Source organism: Cariama cristata, unplaced genomic scaffold, assembly GCF_000690535.1.
Source record: "Cariama cristata isolate BGI_N322 unplaced genomic scaffold, ASM69053v1 scaffold27809, whole genome shotgun sequence".
Lineage (NCBI taxonomy): Eukaryota > Metazoa > Chordata > Aves > Cariamiformes > Cariamidae > Cariama > Cariama cristata.
In genome coordinates, this window is record NW_009638332.1 from 13796 (window position 1) to 26632 (window position 12837).

Here is a 12837-nt window from a genome sequence, read left to right on the forward strand (position 1 = left end):
GGTTTTACTCATTTAGGAAGTAGTATCTTTTATTGTTACCTTTTATGTCATGTTGAGGGGTGGCAGAACTAAAGGATTTGGTCCCACTCAGTTGTTTCCAGGTTCACAAAAATGTTTCCTATTTGAGCATGGCAGGATGAAGTAGAAATCTGAGAAAGAATGTTTATTAATAGGAGCAGCAGGAGCTGGTGGATTTAAAAAGAGGTTGAGGGTTGAATGCCAGTTAGTTGCTTAAAGTTTTAAAATATCTATTCATTTTCAAGGAAAATGCTGAGTTTTATGTGTTGTAAGTCAGAGATATTGAGAGTAATTGAGAGTAAGAAAACTGAATTGCTCAGATCTTTGAAGTTGCAGGGAAATGATTTTTTTTTCCTTGTTAAGTACTTAGCTGAGAAAAAATGAGTAAATTGTTTGAAAATAAAGTACGAAAGATTATGTGTTCAGATTATTTTTCACTGATCTTTGGAAGGAATGCAGTGATTTTGCCAGCTTCAGGCAGAAAAAACAGCTTAGAAAGGGCAGTGTAATATTTTAGCAGATCTGGCTGGAACTGTTAGGGAAAGTTTAAATAGGAAGAATGTATTTATTCAAATGCGTTTTTGATCAGAATGCCGGAAAGTCTGCTTGGAGTATGAAAAATCTTTCTTTATGTAACATAGACCTTATGTCTGCACCTACAAGGATTCAAGCATATGCTGAATGTGCTCTATTTTGGAAGTATGGTGAGCTAGATTTGGTATGAACTGCTGATGGTCTTTTCCAAGCAAAGAATGGGAGACCAGAGGTTTGACCTTATGGTAAATGAATCCATCCAGCAAACTTTTAATAAGTGAACCAGATAAAAAGCTCTTTTATATATGGATTAGTGACCTGTCAAGCTAATTGTTTCATGGTGTGATGACAACCAACAATTCACAAATGCTAAATATACTCTTTCCTGAGGAATCTGAAAATGCTTTACAGTCTTAAACTAAGCCTTACTATTCCTTCACTAACAAATCTATGAATAAATTCCTGAGCTTTCTTAGTGCCCTCTCAGGCTACAGGGCACATGGCCAGTGGGCCTGTTGATGTAATAGAAAGAAGCTGAAGCAATTCAAGCCTAAGATGGCCAAGAAGCAAAAATTTTATTACCTATAGTGCATTTCTCTCCAAGTACTGCAGCTAAATGGTTTCCATAGCAGGTATCAGGGTTACTTTTTTAGAGGAGACAGCAGGAAGGTTGAAGGCTTACGCAACGTCAGGCATCACATTCTGCACAACGTTGTGCATCATGGAATTTGTCTTGTTTTGGGGCAAGCTAAGCACTACTCAAGCAGTTATTTGATAGATGAGCAGTCCTGTATGGCACTCTGTAGCTGCCTTTTGGAGATTCCTTTCAAATCTGGCAGTTGCTCCACCTCCATCAGTGTGCAACTGATCTTGGAAAATTAATAAATAGAAAGCTTCTGCAATAAATACTGCTTCTGAAATCTAACTCCAGAGCTGTGTAAGGCAGGGATGGGGGAAGGGGAAAGATGAACTTTGCCTTGCTTTTTCTGAAAATTGGATTTGTGTGCTTTAGAAACAGACATCAATCCTCAGTAACTGGCTAATGCTCTTCACTAATGAGTGAAGTACAGTGAGCACCTCCTTTACTGCCAAGAGTAGATGTTAATGGAAATCTATGACAGAAAGACTGTCTGAGCCCCAACTGTTTTGCTGGGAACACGGTAGATCTGATGAGCTGTGCCTGAATCTCGAGCAGGATTCGAGGGTTTGCTGGCAGGCGGCTGCAGGGGCTGGGCTCCGGGACCCCCCTGCAGCTGCTTGGTGACATTCCTGTCAATTTTCCATGCTGCTACTCAAAATGGATCTGACAGGAATGTCTGCTAGTACTCTGGTGTGTTTGCTTTTCAAGTCTTTTTTCCAGGGTCTATCCTAGGAAAAAATGTACGTGCTTGCCAGCCGACCATTTCCTCTTCCCAGTAACTGGGGGGTGCTGTGGGAAACACAACCGTTTTGTAAGGGCAAAGCTGAAACACATTGCTACAATTTTTTTTTTTTCCTTCTCGTAACATTTCAAAAGCTGAAGGAATCAGTATGTTCTTGTTTGCCTCTTACTCATCCAAGAGATGATGAAGTGATCTCTGCTTTCAGAAGAGTTGTCCCATCCTTGGATTCTGGAGCTGAAAGCAGTCTAGATTGGCAGCAGGGTATCTGTGGTTAGTCCAGTTGTTCACAGGGACTGCTGGGAGTTGGGTGCCAGCGGGAGATGGAGTATCCCTGCTTTCCTTTTCATCTACACATACTCCTTGGGATTGCTGGGAGAGAGAGAGGGTCCTGTCCTGGTTGACAAGGAAAAGGAGTTGACAGAAGGGGATTTGCTCTCCTGTCAGTAGTTTAAACTTTGTTTCACACTCCATGGAGTTGCTAGGAATCATCCCAAAACCTCTGAAATGAACACAGAGCCAAATGCTGGTCAGTGGCAGCAGTAGTTCAAGCAATCCGGCTTCCCAGCCTGTATGGGCTTTGACTTGTTCGACCTGTTTTCTGTCAGCAATAAGAGCTGACCACTTTCCCACGCTGGTCAGCTGAAGAGTACGTACAGGACCACTTTTGTTCCCTTAGAAGAGAGCAACTTTAGTGATGGTTGATGGACTGCAGGTAGTCCAGTGCTAACCGTTTCCCATTTTACATGAAAAGGGAATGTAGTATAACTCATAAAGGTGGATATTCTTTGCCAATTTTCTGATCTAGATTTGAACTAGATAGCGTCTTAATATTATGTAGCATAATGTCAGTCTGCTGAAGACTTAGTTGACATCAGAGCTTGCTTACCTGAAGTTTTGTCATCTTGCAGTTGTTTAAAAGTGGTTTTTAATTACTGTCAGCATTACCTGTGTGCTTGGCTCAGTCAGAAGTGAACAGCACTGTCGTAGAAGTTAGTCATGGGACCATCCAGTCCCTTTCCATCCCATTGTTTGTATAATTCTGTGTAGTAATACATTGCAGTTTTATCAGGCAAAATCATAAATACCTCAAGTTAAAAGGTACATGCTGCTTCTATTCTATGGCTTAAAAGATCTTACTCTTGGAAAGCTATTGCATCTATGTTTTTTAATTTCAGAATTTTCTCTTCCTGCTACAGGCAAGCAAAATCCACTGCTCTTTTGCTGCCCTTTCTTTGCACTGTAATGAATGAAGGGTTTCAATTAAATACTTGATATCTTGAATGTGTCACTTAGCTATGCTGTGCATACTTGGCATGGTGATCTGTTCCCTTCCTAAATAATGCTGAGAGGGAACCCTGATTTCCTTCCAAGACTCCCACTTAAAAAGTGGTGGCTGTTCTGCATTGCAAGTGGATACATTATGTGCTATCAACTGTTACCCATGGTCTCTCCTGGTGTTATTGCTGGATCATTCTCTCTCTGAGGTGCTAAAATTTCTTGTGACCTGGATCTTGCTATGCAAGTGAACAAAGGAAATTCAGAATCTGCAGACTGTTATTCTAGAAAGACTAAATTTTGTTAATGCTTTATGTTTATGTAATGTTATATACTATAAACAAAGGCTTTCAAATGCAAACATCGGAGAAAATTTTATTTCAGCTGTAGCACTGTGTAACCTACCTATTTGTTTCTCCAGTTTTGCACATATGAGCGCTCTATAGAGAGAAAATTATTACTGAGTTCTCCCAAAATTATTTATCTATGAGGGCTGCCTTGCAGCATACATATTGAGGTGGGGAGGGGGGGAATAATTTGATTCTGTTTGACAGTGCTTCGTTAATCTGATGCAGTGTAAAGAAAAGGCTTGAGGCCTCTTATTTTTGGAAGGGTAATACCTATTATTTATACCGGTGGTGTTGCTACACAAAGCTGGTTCTGATTTCCCCACAGCAAATAATGGAGAGGGGTGAAGAAATCAGATGCAGTCATTTTGTTAAAAGCTGAAAAAGCTGAAAGCCAAGTAAGAAAATATTAAGGCAATATAAATGCATCACTGTCGCTAAACAGCAAGACAGTGCAGGACTGTGCATTTTTAGAATCAGAATCATTTAGGTTGGAAAAGACCTTTAAGATTATCAAGGTCAACCATTAATGCGGCACTGCCAAGTCCATCACTAAACTGTGTCCCTAAGCACCACATCTACACATCTTTTAAATACCTCCAGGGATGGTGACTCCACCACTGCGCGGCCCAGCCGGTTCCAATGTTTGACAACCCTTTTGGTGAAGAAATTCTTCCTGATATCCAATCTAAACCTCCCCTGGTGCAACTTGAGGCCATTTCCTCTTGTTTGTTACTTGGGACCAGAGACCAACCCCCACCTCCCTACAACCTTTCCGGTCGTTGTAGAGGGTGATATGGTCTCCCTTCAGCCTCCTTTACCCCAGGCTAAACACCCCCAGCTCCCTCAGCCGCTCCCCATCAGACTTGTGCTCCAGACCCTTCACCACCTTCGTTGCCCTTCTCTGGACATGCTCCAGCACCTCAAGGTCTTTCTCGAAGTGCGGGGCCCAGAACTGGACACAGGAGTTGAGGTGTGGCCTCACCAGTGCCCGAGTACAGGGGGACCATCACTGCCCTAGTCCTATTGGCCATGCTATTTCTGATACAGGCCAGGATGCTGTTGGCCTTCTTGGCCACCTGGGCACACTGCTGGCTCACATTCAACCGGCTGTCGACCAACACCCCCAGGTCCTTTTCTGCTGGGCAGCTTTCCAGCCACTCGTCCCCAAGCCCGTAGCGTTGCATGGGGTTGTTGTGACCCAAGTGCAGGACCTGGCACTTGGCCTTGTTGAACCTCATACACTTGGCCTCTGCCCGTCAATCCAACCTGTCCAGACCCCTCTGCAGAGCCTCCCTGCACTCCAGCAGATCACCACCCCTGCCCAACTTGGTGTCATCTGCAAACTGACTGAGGATGCAGTTGATCCCCTCATCTAGATCATTGATGAAGATGTTAAACACAACTGGCTCCGATACCGAGCCCTGGAGAACACCACTGGTGACCGGCCGCAGCTGGATTTAACTCTGTTCACCACTGCTCTTGGGCCCGGCCATCTGACGATTTTTTGTACCCATCAAACAGTACACCTATCTAAGCCATGCGCAGCCAGTTTCTCCAGGAGAATGCTGTGAGAAGTGGTGTAATTTGATTCTGTTTTTTTACTTACATTACATTTTATATTTTTATTTATGGTGCTTGGCACTGCGAAGTGTTACATTTGGCCCACATTACTTCAATGTTAATGTTTTCCCTGTTGAAAGAGGACTGTAATGTTAAGATGATAGTATAAATGACAGTGTATAGCTATAACACTAATCAGAATGGTGATTCACCAGATTTCTTGAACAGTAATTGGTAACTGATGCTAATGAAGACATCTGTTATCTTGGATAGTATTTCCCTTATCTGTGCTAATCAGTTCTTAACCCTCTCTGAAACACATACCATTACGGTGTGGCCAACATCTCCCTTTATAATTTCCACATTAGCTAGCATAAAATTTTTCTGCACTTCTTAAATATGCATGGCCGTGCATATTTTAGCACTTTATATTATTAATGTGAGTACTAGTGTATTTGGGTAAGAGACTCAGAATGTTAAGTTAAACTCGGCTTTCTTTTAATATGCAGTAATTTGTATTTACGTATTTTAGAAAGAAAAGTTGGCCTAGAAGCATCTTCTGATCTTGAAGCAAGAGTAGAGCAACTTCAAAAGAAAAATGCTTCTAAAAGGAAATCCACACTTATCTATTTTTAATATCAGGTTGAACTACTTTTAGGATTTAGAGAAGACAGCCTGTAAGGGTGGGGTTTCAGGGCTGAGCTAAGCGGGTTTTAGGGCTGGCTGACATCAGGGGGATTGCTATCCCCTGTACCTCCCTGCTGTCAGGGGTTTCTGCTGCGCCTGTTGCATTGGCTTGGGCAATTCTGTTGTTCCTCAGTGAAACGATTTGGCCTGCTAAACTGGGAAAAAAACAAACCCAGAAAAAATAGGATCCAGGCAGTACCGTATGTCCAGGAGCAGCAAGTGGCAAAGCAATGCAGGAACATACGGGAGGAGGTACCAATTCGCTACCTGTGAAATCTTGCTCCGAGCTGGTCCCTGTGTGATTTTTCTTCTTTCCCCGCAAGCGATGCTCCTTTCTTTGCTTGAAGGTGGTTCTTTCACTTTGTTGTTGCAAAACATTTGGTTTCACAATGGAAATACATCAAAATGATGAAATAGGATGCATTATTGAATATAAGATGTAAAGGAGGTAGATATAATTGTGGCCTTCAGTACTGCCTGTTCATAAAAATAACAGAGCATGGACAGTAAAAAAGAAATACCCATTGAACTTCTTAAACACACACTGCTTTCAAATGGCAAATATCTGTGTGCAGCTAATAGCTAGCAGCAAGGGTTAGCAACTCATGTGAGAGCTATGAAAAGCCTTCATACTCTTTTCTTCCACTTCACAGCTGTTGTTGCTTATGTTACCTACATGCAGAGTTTGTAGAGATACGTATGCTGCAGTTATTTGCTGCAAAGTCCTGTTCTGTCAGGTTCAAGAGATGCATTTACTGTGGTCTGTACTTTACAGACAGAAGCATATTTGCAAGTACCATGGCGAGGCAGCGCTCTTCTGCGTGTGACAGCTGAAACCTAATGTTTTTTGGGAGGCACGTAAAATGTGTGGATTGGATTTCCCTCCCTGCCCCCAATCAGTGTTCTTTGGACCCGGATTTTGCACAATTTTGGAACTGCCTACTTTCTACTTGACTAGGGGTGTTAACACTAACTAAATTATACATGGCTCTTTCTGACCAGGACAAAAATGCAATCTTGCCTTCGTTGAAGTAATTCTTATAGATTATAACAAATATTGTTTATTTTTTACAAGAGATGATTTCTTAATTGGCAGTGCAATTACCCTGCTGTCTCTTTTCTGTATAGAATTGGAAATGTTTTTCACATTTCCAATTTTTTATGCTTTTGTTTGTTCTTTCAAAAAAACCATGAATCACTGGTAGAATTAAACCTACCTTGCAGTGGAAGTTAAAAAAAAAACAAAACAAAAAACAAACAAAAATCTTAAAGATGTGGTGGGTCATGTCAGAGGGAAACTCCTCTAAATTCCTGAAAACATATTTTTATGTGGTAATAGGACTAATATTGTTAGGTTTTTTTTTTCCCCACATATTACTAGAAGCCCAAAAGGACAATATCTTAAGTATAACTTGCCTATAAAGTATCTTCTTATCCTGGAGTGAAAAACATTTTCAGGAACGTCTTGTAATGGTGTAATTTCCAGCAGCTAAACGATGGGAACAATGGATGTGAGTTTGAGGTTCTCTTCTGGGTTTGGCCACTGATGCACTTTCTGGCCACAGTGTCCCTGATGACTGAAAACTCTCAAAATAACTCTGCAAGCCATGGACTTGGTTCTAAATTCCTCATACAGCCGACTGGTAATTTTTTGTATGTGAAAGGATATTGTGTACAGGTTTATTTTCCTTCTTCATGGAAGTGTGATCGCTCCTGTACTAGAACATGTTCAACGGTGACTAAATAGCAAAGATTAATGCAGTAAGGTAGTTAAAAGAAGGAAGCAACCAAATCCAGCTAGTTTTACTGGTTGAATTTAATGCAGATATTGTTTGGTTTTGCACTGTGAAATAAATCTGTTCAGGAGGATGTCCTCCTACAAAAACTTCTATGGAATTTTTAATAGCCACAAGTGGTCACAGCTTTGTTTATACATCTCATCTGAAAGCTGGAAAATGTTCCTATAATTAAGTTTTAAAAAAAGGGAGCGTGTAGGGGGAAAGGAAGAGAGAATAGCCTGAGAATATCCGTTGAGTCAAATGTCCTGAGACAATTAGATTTCTTCTCAGAGATGAATGTGTATTATTTTAAAGGCCAGAAGAAACATGTCTACCCATTCTGTGTACGGGCAAGGATAGGTTTGTTTAGTTTTAAACCTTGTACTGTGTAAATATCCTTACTCTTGCAAGATGTTTCAGTTGCAGCAAAATTAAGTGCCATGTAATTGTTCTTTGATTGGAATGGAAATACTTAAGACCACCAATTTGGGGCTGACACGGAAGAAGGAAAATGTTTACCTTTATGAAACCAAAAAGTTAGTTGAGCAATGAGAGTCAGGGAATTGTGTTGGCTCGTAAGTGGGGTTACAGAATTAGTGTTTTATCTATTGTTAGGTACTGTTAGATGTTTGCTTTCTGCTGGCTGTGAATTATTTTATTGTGTCCTCTTGAGAGACTGAACTCTGAAGTCAGTTAAGTTGGTGGAGTGAGATTGCTTTACACCTTGACTGGTGACTGCTGATCGAAAGGCTAATAAATAAAAAAAAAATTTAAACATAGGAGTTTTGGCTCATAAAATACCATTGGAGAGCTGGAAAAGATTTATTTTTAGCTACTGAAAAAGATGAAGGTATCAGGGCTGTGGACTTGGAAAGTACTAGATTTCTGTCTCCTGTTACGGGATTTGCTCCTAATTTTCACTAACCTGTGGGCCTTTCTTTGCAAGTTGATCTGTTGCAATTCTTTCTCAATCTGGAAAAGACTTTCCTTTTTTTGATGCCTGCTGGCTCAAAAATGCTTCTTATGTCTTCGTAAATGTCAGAGTTGTGGGCTGGTGCTCTTGTTTGGATACTGTACTTGCATTGTCAATAGTGGAAAATTATTTAACAAAGTAACATCCGAACTGCAGGACAATACACTGATTTCTGTGGCAAGCTACAGTTTGGTGTTTGTTTGGTTTTTGTCTAACACATTTAGAGTAAATAAACCTGTATTAAAAATGTGTATTCCAATAAGTGTTTTTTTACAGGAAATTCATTTAAGTACATTTAGATAAGTTACAGTAATTGAACAGAGAAAGCCGAAGTTGAAATATATTAAATTTTTTACCTTCTTTTTTTTCTTTCTTTCTATTGGTAGTAGTAGGAGTAGCAGTAGCAACATACGTGGTGTTGTGTTTTTGAGTCTTACTATTTGGCCAAGAATATAATTTGTACTTTCAACAACTTTGTTCCTATTAAATAAAATATCAGTAGGTATATTGACTTTCTATTTAGTAGTAGCTGAAACTCTGAAGTTTTAGAAAAAGCAAATGCTTTTGCTGTAAAGTAAAAGGTTTTCACACAAATGACTTGCATTACAAGACTGTCTTTATTTAGCGATTAGAAGATAGCATGAAAGCATGTTGCAGCTGCAGTTTGTTCGCTATACTGAAATGCTTTTGTTCTTTTTTAGTATTTAAATGTTCATGCTAACTCCTCCCATCCTGTCTACTTTGTGTTTAGATTGGTGAAAGACAAAAAACTTGGAAATGACTCAGAGAAGACAGCTAGAAAATTTGTCTTACAGAACAAATATGTTATATGCACTTTATGAGCTCTTCTGTGTGGAGGATTATGTGTACGCAAAGTTAAAAAAAGCAGAAATATTCTAACTGCGGAAGTCAAAAAGGTGGCTTATGGAAGAGGTCTTGCCAGGGCAGATCGTCACTTGTCATGTATCTGCAATATTTGCTTACGACTGTAAAGATGTTTTAATGCAGTGTTGTTATTTGTCATCCCTTTTTGATATCCCATTTGCTTGCCATGCGTCTAACATCAGCCTTGACGCCAAACATCTCAGTTGTGTTTTCAATCTTTTTGAATAAATAAAATGGATATTTTTCTTTTCAAACTGGAAATATTAAAAGTGCTTCATCCATTTTCTAAGAACACCTGGGCGCCACAGCTCTACAGGTTTACTTTCCAAAGAAAATTATTTTCAGACTCTCACTGTGGTCCCTGCATTGCAGGTTGTGTAAGGCACCTCATGCTCAAGTTATAAGGACTGATTGCCGTTTGAGTCTATCACTGAGGAAACATTTTATCTATTTAGAAGTAGGATGTATGGTTTTAAATGATTTCTATGTGTGTTTGAATCATTAGGAATCAATGAAAAGCAAGGAACAATTGATGTGAAAAACACAGAGTAGATCCTTACTTTTGGGGAGTTCATTTTCCTGTTGATACATTTCTTATCAGCATGAACAGCAGCACTGGAGAAGGGAGGCAGTGGTGATGCACAACCAATAGAAAGATAAGAATAAGGCGAACGTCTTGAATATCTTGCACACGTGCCAATTTATGGTGACGATAGGACAGTGCACTTAGGAGTCATCGTGACAAATCAATCATCCCTCCTCTGTGCTGGTAGTGTGAGTGCAAGTAAAATATTGACTATATCAATAGTTTCTGGAAGCTGAGCAGTACTGTAACCCTCACTCAGTTGTATCCTGGTTCTTTTATTCTTGTCAAAATATCCTAGAATCTTTTGGCTCTGATATTAGTACCATTATTTAAGGATGTTGCATTAATGAGCAGTTTTCTCTAAACGCTGTCTTCTAAGTGCTCTTCAAGTGCAGACTCTGCTTTTCTAGCAGACTTTTCTTGTCTTGCATCTGGCAGATAGATACTTGAGGTTATTTCATAATGCAAAAGGCAGTCTGACTCCATTTAATTTATTTCCTTTTTGTCTAATGGCATCATTAATTATACTGTGAGAGTTGTCTCTGCAGCGGCTGTGACCAGAGGAAAGAAAAAACCCACAGTCTTTGGGTGCTGTAGGAAAAGAATTGAGGTGTTTGATTTCTTTTCTTTGATGGGTTACTTGAGCATAGAAAACTGTCACAATTTTTGTTGATTGCAAATAGCAATTTTGCTTGTTCTAGGTATTCCAGACCTGTCCCAAGGAGGTTTCACTGCTCAGTAGTGTAAGGGAGAAGAAACTGCAGTACCACTCACTGATGTTCTACTTTGGGAAGAGTTTGTGATAGCAGCTAATCCAGAGATTTTGTAACTCAGCTTGAAGTAAAATCAGGCATTATCTACGAATTCTGAATATTTAATGCTTAAAGATTATTTTCTATTTGGGTTCTGATTAGTATTTCCAGTTGCTGACAAAGGTGAGAGTTACCAAAGTATCTGCTGTGGCAAAAAGTTTAAAAAAAAAAAAAAAAAAAAAAAAGTCTTAAAATTTTGCAGTACCAGTATTAGTAATCTTATTTCATCTATGCGGGTAATACTGCAAAATGCTTTAAGGATGCTTGAGCGTATTTCCTTGCTAAGAGAGTAATTGATTATACACAATTTGCCTTTTTAGTAATCAACATTGGGTAATAGTCTTCAGTTATTTTTCTTTTTATTGTCAGTCCTCAGTTAACTAATCGGAAAATTTGTGGAATGTGTATGTACATAGTGTGCGTATAGTCATAAAATCTCTTGAGTTTTGATGGTTTAAGATCTTAGAGTATACATGTAAGACAAAGACGTGAGGTAGGCATGTGTATTTATAAGATTTGATGTGAAAAGAATCTTATCAGTATTTGCATGCAAGGAATTTTTAGGAGTGCGTGGGTTTCTGATGAGATGAAAAGAAGAAGCAGGTAAACATACTGAAGTCTGGTATTCTTTCAACAGAAGACTGTCATTTCCTAAACTGGAAGTAATTTAATCATGTTTGTATCTGGAGTAGTTAAATGAGATAATTTGCCATAATTACTTCATGTATAACAAGGTCTGTTGCCATTTGGATTTTATATTATAATTTGAATCCTCAAAGGAAAGGAGCTTAACCACTGGATGTTGAAAATAATCAATATATGTCATTATTAAGATTTGAACAGAGGCTATGTTTCAAATGTGTCTTTAGAAATCCCCTGTCAAGCTGAACCTTTGCCTGTGATCCTGTTGCTACAGTCTGCTACATGTGTATATGATGTAAAGAAACAGCTTTGACCATCCCAAATGACTGCATTTGTTGTGTGTTGCTGTTGGGACAGAACTATTTAAATATCTTAATAATTGTTTTTGTTCTATTTTACTGAGCTAGAAGGAAAAGCTGTTATATAATTAAGGAACTATTTCCAAGAAAGTGGGTAGCACTAAAACTGTTATTATAGGTTCATTGCAAAGCATGTGAGTATTTGTGGTTGATGTCTAATGCTGTACAAGTGAGTGAGAGTAATCTCTGTCCAGAGGAGTTTCTTTCTAGTGAAAATCTAATTGCTCAAGAAAAACAGAGGTTCTGCGTGAATAACTTTTCATGTTTGCTGGTTGTCAGGCAGAGACTACAGCGCAAGGGGCTGCTGCTGGAGTGAGTGACAGCCATAGCTGCATACAGAAACACATTTCCATCCTCAGTAGCAACTAATTTTTGTCATCAGGGTAATATTTGTTTTAGCATAGCCAAGGAGAGACCTAGAATTGACTTAAATACTTCGGACTCACTTAAATGATGTAATACAAAAACATAAGTTTCTGATACACTCTGTTAAATAACTGATTCTGTGTATTTAATTGTGTATCCTCCTGATGGAAAGTATTTGCTTTAAGGTTGTTAGTAGTATTGTACTTACCTGCATCTCTGTTCTACAAAGCAACCAAAAGAAGGAGTACTGCTAAAATTATGATGTTGTCTGGAATTGGCACCAGGATACACATCTTGTATATAGCTTTGGCTATTCTTTGACTTTTTTCCCTGAAAGACAGGCATGTCTTTTGTATCATAATTAATTTACATGAAGAATTTTGGTCTGTTACTGAAATAGTTGGAATGATTATCAGACTTGAATTTGGCGATTAAGCTGTAGAGCCGAATCCTACCACGTGTTATATGATAACAAGTTTCCTTTGATTGTCTAGCTTGCTTTTGAAAGATAGATTCTGTCTGTAGTCATTCATTCAATTATCTTACTTATGATTTTATAAAGTAGGATTAGAATAAATTAGGTTTGCGTGGGTTTTTTAGTGTGTTTTGGTTGGGTTCCCCCCCCACCGA